The 7,140-nt window shown below is 40.1% G+C and overlaps 1 long non-coding RNA gene and 1 other non-coding gene across 2 annotated transcripts; one reads left to right on the top strand and one right to left on the bottom strand.

The window, feature by feature from the left end:
- Positions 1-635: 635 nt before the first annotated feature.
- Positions 636-743, bottom strand: LOC130455718 (U6 spliceosomal RNA). The gene has a single exon (XR_008913814.1). It is a non-coding gene; the product is annotated as a U6 spliceosomal RNA (small nuclear RNA).
- A 525-nt stretch (positions 744-1,268) lies between these two features.
- On the top strand, positions 1,269-3,426 carry LOC107649602 (uncharacterized). The gene is made up of 2 exons (XR_001623527.2): positions 1,269-1,392; positions 3,251-3,426. It is a non-coding gene; the product is annotated as an uncharacterized LOC107649602 (long non-coding RNA).
- Positions 3,427-7,140: the final 3,714 nt, after the last annotated feature.

Raw genomic sequence — 7,140 nt, 5'->3', positions numbered from 1 at the left:
TAGGCACTTAAAAAATGCTCCTTGACTGAGTGAGCTTGTTATAGGGAATCCCTTAAAAATGGTGCCACTCATTATTTACCAGTTGGGTTATCCATAACTCAAGCTACAGTTCAGCCAAGCAAGACATAGAATCACAGAAAGTTGGGTTTCAAGAAAACTCAAAGATCATCAGTCCAGGAGTTCTTTTCCTTTTTTGTGGGTGATGGACCCCTTTTGTAGTTTGCCAAGTCTCTGGGCCATTTTTCAAAATAACATTTTCAAAATAGAATTTTATTTTTAAAAAAATATTTTCCCATGGTTCCATGCTTCATGTTCTCTTCCTCTCCTCTTCCTTTCCCCTTCTTGAAGTTGGCAAGCAGTTCCACTGGGTTATACATGTATTATTACTCAATACCTATCTCCATATTATTCATTTTTATAATAGAGTAATTTTTAAAAACCAAAGTCCCAAATCCTATACCCATATAATCAAGTGATAAATCATATGTTTTTCTTCTGCATTTCTACTCCCACAGTTCTTTATCAGCTGTGGATAGCATTCTTTCTCATAAGCCCCTCAGAATCGCCCTGGATCATTGCATTGTTGTTAGTAGCAAGGTCTGTTACATTTATTCATCCCACCATGTTTCAGTTACAAAAATAGGGAATGCTTCAAAAATTTGCATGCCATCCTTGTGCAGGGACCATGCTATTTTTCTCTGTATTGTTCCAATTTTAATAATATGTGCTGCCGAAGTGAGCACCAGAATAACATTTTTAAGTGCATAAAATAAAATGCATTGGGTTACAAAGGAATTCTATCAACATTTTATTAAAATGTAATTATAAATTTTTTTAAATTCACATAGCAGGGGCAGCTACCTGGCTCAGTGGATAGAGACCTGGAGAAGGTCCTGGATTCATATTTGACCTCAGATACTTCCCAGCTGTTTGATCTTGGGCAAGTCACTTAACCCCAGTTGCCTAACCCTTACTGCTCTTCTGCCTTGGAACTGATACTTAGAATTGATTCTAAGACAGAAGGCAAGGATTTGAAAAACATTCATATAGCCTAGGTTAAGAACCTGGACCTAGCCTAACCTCATCCTTTTACAAATAAGGAAATGAAGGTCTAGAGAAAGAGATTTGCTTAAGGTCACAGGAAGTAAGAGAGTCATACCTCAAACCTAGAATTTTAACTATAAACCTATGTCTTATTACATCATAAGAGTATCTAGAATTGTTGATATTTGGTGTATCTATGAGGTGGGCTCAGCACCTCAGTTCCAGAACTATGGGAGTTTATCACACTGAAAGACCATTTATATGTGTGTCTGTGGAGATGTATGAAGAAGGTACCTGCCATGTTTGGTAGTATCTTATGATGGATTTCCAGGAAGATTAGATAAAAAGGTATGGTTGAGTGGTGATCTGCATCATTGGAGAGAATACCTACAAAAGATATTTAAAAAATGGAAATTATGTTCAGCAAAGCCTATATCAAGTTTCTTTTGCCTACAGCTTCCATCTTTCAAAGCAAGATTTTTTTTAACCTTTTATTGTTGTTATGGGTTCTTTTGGAAGTTTGATGAAGGCTCTGGGCACTCCTTAGAACAGTGATGATGAACCCTTTAAAGACCAAGTGCCCAAATTACAACCCTCATGCTACATGTGAGCCACCTTATCCCAGCCAGAGATAGACTGAAGTGCTCCCATTTGGCTGCTGGACAGAGGGGTGGGTCATGCCAGAAATGTCCTCAGGTGTGGTGGGGAAGGGGAGGGGAGGAAGTGCTCCCATTGGGCTGCTAGGCAAAAGGGGGGAAGGGAGCAGCCTTCTAGCATGTGTACCATTGGTTTGCCAACACAGTCTTAGAATAATGATTTTAAATAGTTGAAGGAATTGCTAAATTGCAGCTAGAGGTTAGTGAAAACAAAAGTACATTTTTTTCCTGTCCCAACTCACAGATCTCATAAAACCTATCAACATAAAGGTGGCACTAGAGGAGAAAGGCAAAATCTAATCTGAACCTCTGTTTCCATCTCTGCAAATGAGGACCTTTTTTCTTTTTATCTTCAAAATATGGCAACAACTTTGTTATTAGGATGACTGGAGGAATGGGGGCATAGTAAGAGGAAGCATAGTATAGTAGGAGCAGTGCCATTCTTGTTAGAAGGTGGCCTCAGATTCTGTGTCAGCCCATAAACAGTGAACAAGAGGTTGAGTAGAAAGGGACTCAGAGAGGACCTTTCAGGCTGGAGTATGGTTCTTTCCTATGTTGAGAGCATGACACTATTTTTGGAGAAGAAATATTTAGAACAAAAAAAGAACTCTAGATACCTTTGAAATGAGGAATCTTTTTTTTTTTAACCCATATCTTCCATCTTAGAATCACTACTATGTATTGGTTCCAAGGGAGAAGAGCAGTAAGGGGTAGACCATGGGGGTTAAGTGACTTGACCATGGTCACACAGCTGGGAAGTGTCTCAGGTCAGATTTGGACCTAGGACCTCCCATCTATAGACCTGGTTCTCAATCCACTGAGCCACCCAGCTACCCCCCATTTTAGGATTTTCTTGGCAAAGATACTGCAGTGGTTTGCCATTTCCCTCACTAGCTCTTCTTTACAGACAAGGAAACTGAGACAAGGTTAAAGGACATACCACTAGTGTCTGAGGCTGCATTTGAATCCAGGTCTCCCTGATTCTAGACCCAGCACACTGTCCACTGTGCCACCTAGCTGCCTTAAAGGTAATGGTTTTACCTGATTCTGAGGATAATATTAGAATATCAGTGTTCAAATTCACTTGGGCCAGACCCCAAGGACCAAAGCTGCAGATATTTTGTGTAGGCGCTAAACATCTCAGAATCACAGAATTTTATAATTGTAAAGCATCCTAGAGGCTATCTAATCTAAATTGTAAAACATAACAGGAAAGGACGTTTTCCTATATCTTTGGCTAATGTCTGGGCCTGCCTAGAAAATGAGCATGCCAGAGGCAGACCCATGTGAAAAGGGCATTGGTTTTCTGCATTAGAGAATTTGCATGTATTTATTTAGTGTGGAACATCCATGGCAGACCAAGAATTAGCTACAGATATTTAAAGGTCTCTGTGCACAGTGCAGAATGGATATTCTCAGTCACAGGGCTTCTGAAGCTGGGGTTGGCAAACTTGGTTTTTAAAATTGTTTTATGATAATTATATTTCAATACGGTTGGTTTTATTTGTAACCTTATGCATTTTATTAACAATATTCTGATGGATCCTTAGACTTCACCAGACTGCCAGAAGAATCCAGGACACCAAGAAGGTTAAAAACACCTGCTCTGCTACAAATTACACTGGATTGAAAAGCAATTAAACTGTTGCATCTGTCTTCCTTTAAAAGCTGATTTGGATCAACACAGTCAATCTGAAAGACTACTATTAAAGAACACAAAAAAACAGCTGTTGGAGAAACAGCTCATTAGTTGCTTCTCTCTCTCTCTCTCTCTCTCTCTCTCTCTCTCTCTCTCTCTCTCTCTCTCTCTCTCTCTCTCTCTCTCTCTCTCTCTCTCTCTCTCTCTCTCTCTCTCTCTCTCTCTCTCTCTCTCTCCCTCTCTCCCTCTCTCCCTCTCTCCCTCTCTCCCTCTCTCCCTCTCTCCCTCTCTCCCTCTCTCCCTCTCTCCCTCTCTCCCTCTCTCCCTCTCCTTTTGCCTTATGATTAATACAAGAGTCTGTTTCAAGACAGAAGAGTAGTAAAGTCTAGGCAACTGGGGCTAAATGACTTCTCTAGGATCAGAAAAGTAGGAAGTATCTGAAGTCAGATTTGAACCTAAGCCCTCCACTGAGCTACCTAGCTGCCCCGTCTTGTATTGTTTTAATTTTAATATTTAATTGACCCAATTTCTTACTTATTTCATTAAAAGAAGTGGGCTTAATTAAATTAAGAGATAATTAAAGATGTTGGGATCCCAGTGATTCGGTACTGGTACCTCTGCATCCAGAGAGGACTGCATCTCTTTGATTGTCTTGGTTTTCACGGAGCATTTCCCATTGTCCCTGCCTACCTACATTCAATTAATGGTCCTCTAACCAGTTAGAACTGGACGTGAAAGATGATTGAACTGAACCCCCTTGTTTTACAGATTAGGGAAATGGGGTTTAGGGAGGGGAAATGGCCCAAAGGCACGACCATCAGAGCCATTTATGGAAAATGAAAAATGCTGCCATCCATCTGTTTCCATATACGCAGACAGTTCACATTGTATGGATCAGGGAGCTGGACATGACTTCATTTTTTCCAAGTTTCATTTGAGTGTAGACACTACTTCTCCAGACTTCCGGAAAGGATGCCCATGAATCTCTAGTGTCACTTATCTCTGCAAATGAGGTTTTATAATTTTCTCTCTTCAAAATATAGTTAAAGTTTGGTTGTGGGGACTACTGGAGACATGGGGGGGGGGGTGTTGAGAGGCAACCTGCCATGGTGGAAGGAGTGCCATGCTTGAAACCAGAAGGCGGGAGTTCCCCGTTCAGCTAGTCTCCCGTACGTGATCGCGGGCAAATTTCTTTAACCTTTTGAGCTTCAGTGTACCCATCTCTAAATTGCAGATCGCAATACTTTCACCATCTTAGCTCAGAGACTTGCTTTGGAACTTCACTATAACTGTGGGTTGTTACTCATCAACAAGGCCGCCTTCCCCAGTCATTTCCCTCTTCATCATCCCCTTACTCTTATCCCTTAGACCTGGGAGAAGGGCAAAGGCGGAGGTTTCAGAAGTCCTTCAAAGAAGATTTAACTCCCTTCCCCCCTCCCCCAGCCGAAAAGTAAATAGCCCTAGAGCAATGGCTGTCTTTAATAGCTAAGCCATCCTTGCTGATGACAGGCTGGAGCCATTTATTGGAAGGATATTGGAAATGACAGTAAAGGGCCAGATAACAGCCTGGGCAATGCTACTATTTCCCTTCCTACCTCCAACACTCAATGCATAACTATTTCTTTGGGTTAAAATTTCCCCCTCTCTCCCACAGGGAGAGTTGTGAAGCCTAATTATCCCTAATAGGCTTATGAGATTGTTGAGGCTGCCCATTGTTCCCTCCTTCTAAGGTTCCTAAGGACACCTGTGAAGAGTTTTTGTCTGATTTCTGAACCTTAAGAAAACTTCATACTCTATAAGATGAAGAAAATGAAAGAAGAAAGAAGAATAAGCTGGGGTGCATTCAGAAGAGAAGTATTTGTTAGTCACACGATGGTAGCCAAGACAAAGGGAGAACCCTGGGTAATGGGAAGAGTTCTGCACTTGGAAGCTTAAGATGGAAGCTCTTTAAGCAGTTGTGTGAACTCAAGCTCTTGATGCTTCCATTTTCTCATCTGTAAGACGGAGATAAACACATTCCCAGCACCTATTTCACACGACTGTTTGTTGTGAGGAACCCTCTGAATACCAGGGCAGTACAGAAACCTATTATGTGGCATAGAAATCCAAAGGCGGGGAACCAGGGGAACAAAACTTAAATGGGGGTGACAAAACTACTGCATGTAATTAATTATAGAATTCATGGCAGAATTAAGAAATTCTATGCTTTGGGGCCAGTCTCTCTTATATAACTGCCCAGGCTGCCAAGACTCTAACTTTGTTTTAAAATTGTAACATTGTAGTAATAATCGCTAGCATTTATATAGTGTTTTAAGTTTTGCAAAGCACTTGGTAAATATGATCTCACTTAATTCTTACAAGCTTTTAAGGTAGAGTGCTATTATTATCCCCATTTTACAGATGAGAAAACTGAGATGAAAAGACTAAGGGACTTAAATGATATCAGAAACAATAGGGAGAGAAGGTTGGGTTGGTAGTCCAGATCAAGAGAAATATTCTTACTAGGTTTCCTCTTCAGTGGAGACTCTCCTAAGATTCTAAGCTTGGGGGAAAAAAAAGAATCTAAGCTTGCCCTACTGACAAGTCCCTAAGTGCATCATGGGAACATTTGTTGGGTGCCTGGAAAACAGGGCCTGTTTGTATCTTAACTGACACCTTTGAAAAATGAATTCGATTCTCCAGAATCCTGTTTCAGTGATTCATTCTTTATGGGCATTTACTCAGAAGACATGAGTCAAAAATAAGATTGATGCTAAATTTATATGTTAATTTTAATATCTAAGCTATCCTGTATTTGAAGAATAAGATCAATTCTTCAATTTCATTTCTTATGTGCTAGTGAATATTGTCATTACTGAGGGGAAAAATCATTTCCAAATGCATCCTGCCCAAACTTCATCCTGGAGGACACAGAATTTTCTGAAGAGGCTTTTGTTTCCTTTCCTGATGAATTAATGCAATGTTATACTTTTAACATTTCCACATTAGCATGGTTTTTTGAATGAATGATACATAATCAGGGCAGATTAAAAAAAGCAGTAACTTATTAATTGACTCTAGGGAGTTTGCTGGAATTATTAGATTACAATGAAGTTAAGGCAAGAGCTCAACTATAATTCTGAAGAAAATTCAGTAGAATTAAAAAGAAGCATATTATTCTAGAGAGAACATTGGGGCAGAAATAAGAAAACTTGAGTTCTAGTTCTGGCTCTGCAATATTTCATGTTTTGTAGCACCATTTCCCAAACTAGAATCATGACACAGATTACATTCTAAAAAAGTGTAATGTCTTGATCAAGGTCATATTGTGACAAGGAATTGGGGGCGTGGGGGGATGAGGGACATTTTTGATTTGAGGAAGAATCTGGAAGTGGGGTCTCTTACTTAGCCATAGAAGCAGTGCTAATGAAAATTGCAGTCTCTTTCTACTAGCAATAACCCTTGCCAGACAACAGAGGGGTTCAAGAGGGCCCAGGACACCTTGAGAGTAAGCAAAGGATGGAATAACAAATAGCCTGGGAAAGTCAGTGATTAAAGCGATTAAAGGTCAGTTTTTGTCCTGGGATCATCGTTAGTGTGTATGAATTTAGTGAATTTTACAAATAATTTCCACCTCTTTGAAAGTTAAATTTGTCCTGCTAGGCCCCAAAGGATAGAATTAAGACCAATGTTTGGGAGTAGGGACAGTTACAGGGAAGCAAATTTAATTTTGATATAGATGTAAGTGGGGAGGCAGCAATTTGGATATGGCTATGGGAATGCAGGATAAGAATCTTCCACTCTAACCTGCTTCTCCAGAAT

Source organism: Monodelphis domestica, chromosome 7 (genome assembly GCF_027887165.1).
Source record: "Monodelphis domestica isolate mMonDom1 chromosome 7, mMonDom1.pri, whole genome shotgun sequence".
Lineage (NCBI taxonomy): Eukaryota > Metazoa > Chordata > Mammalia > Didelphimorphia > Didelphidae > Monodelphis > Monodelphis domestica.
The sequence above is the reverse complement of the archived record's forward strand: the minus strand, read 5'-3'. Positions and strand labels throughout refer to the sequence as shown.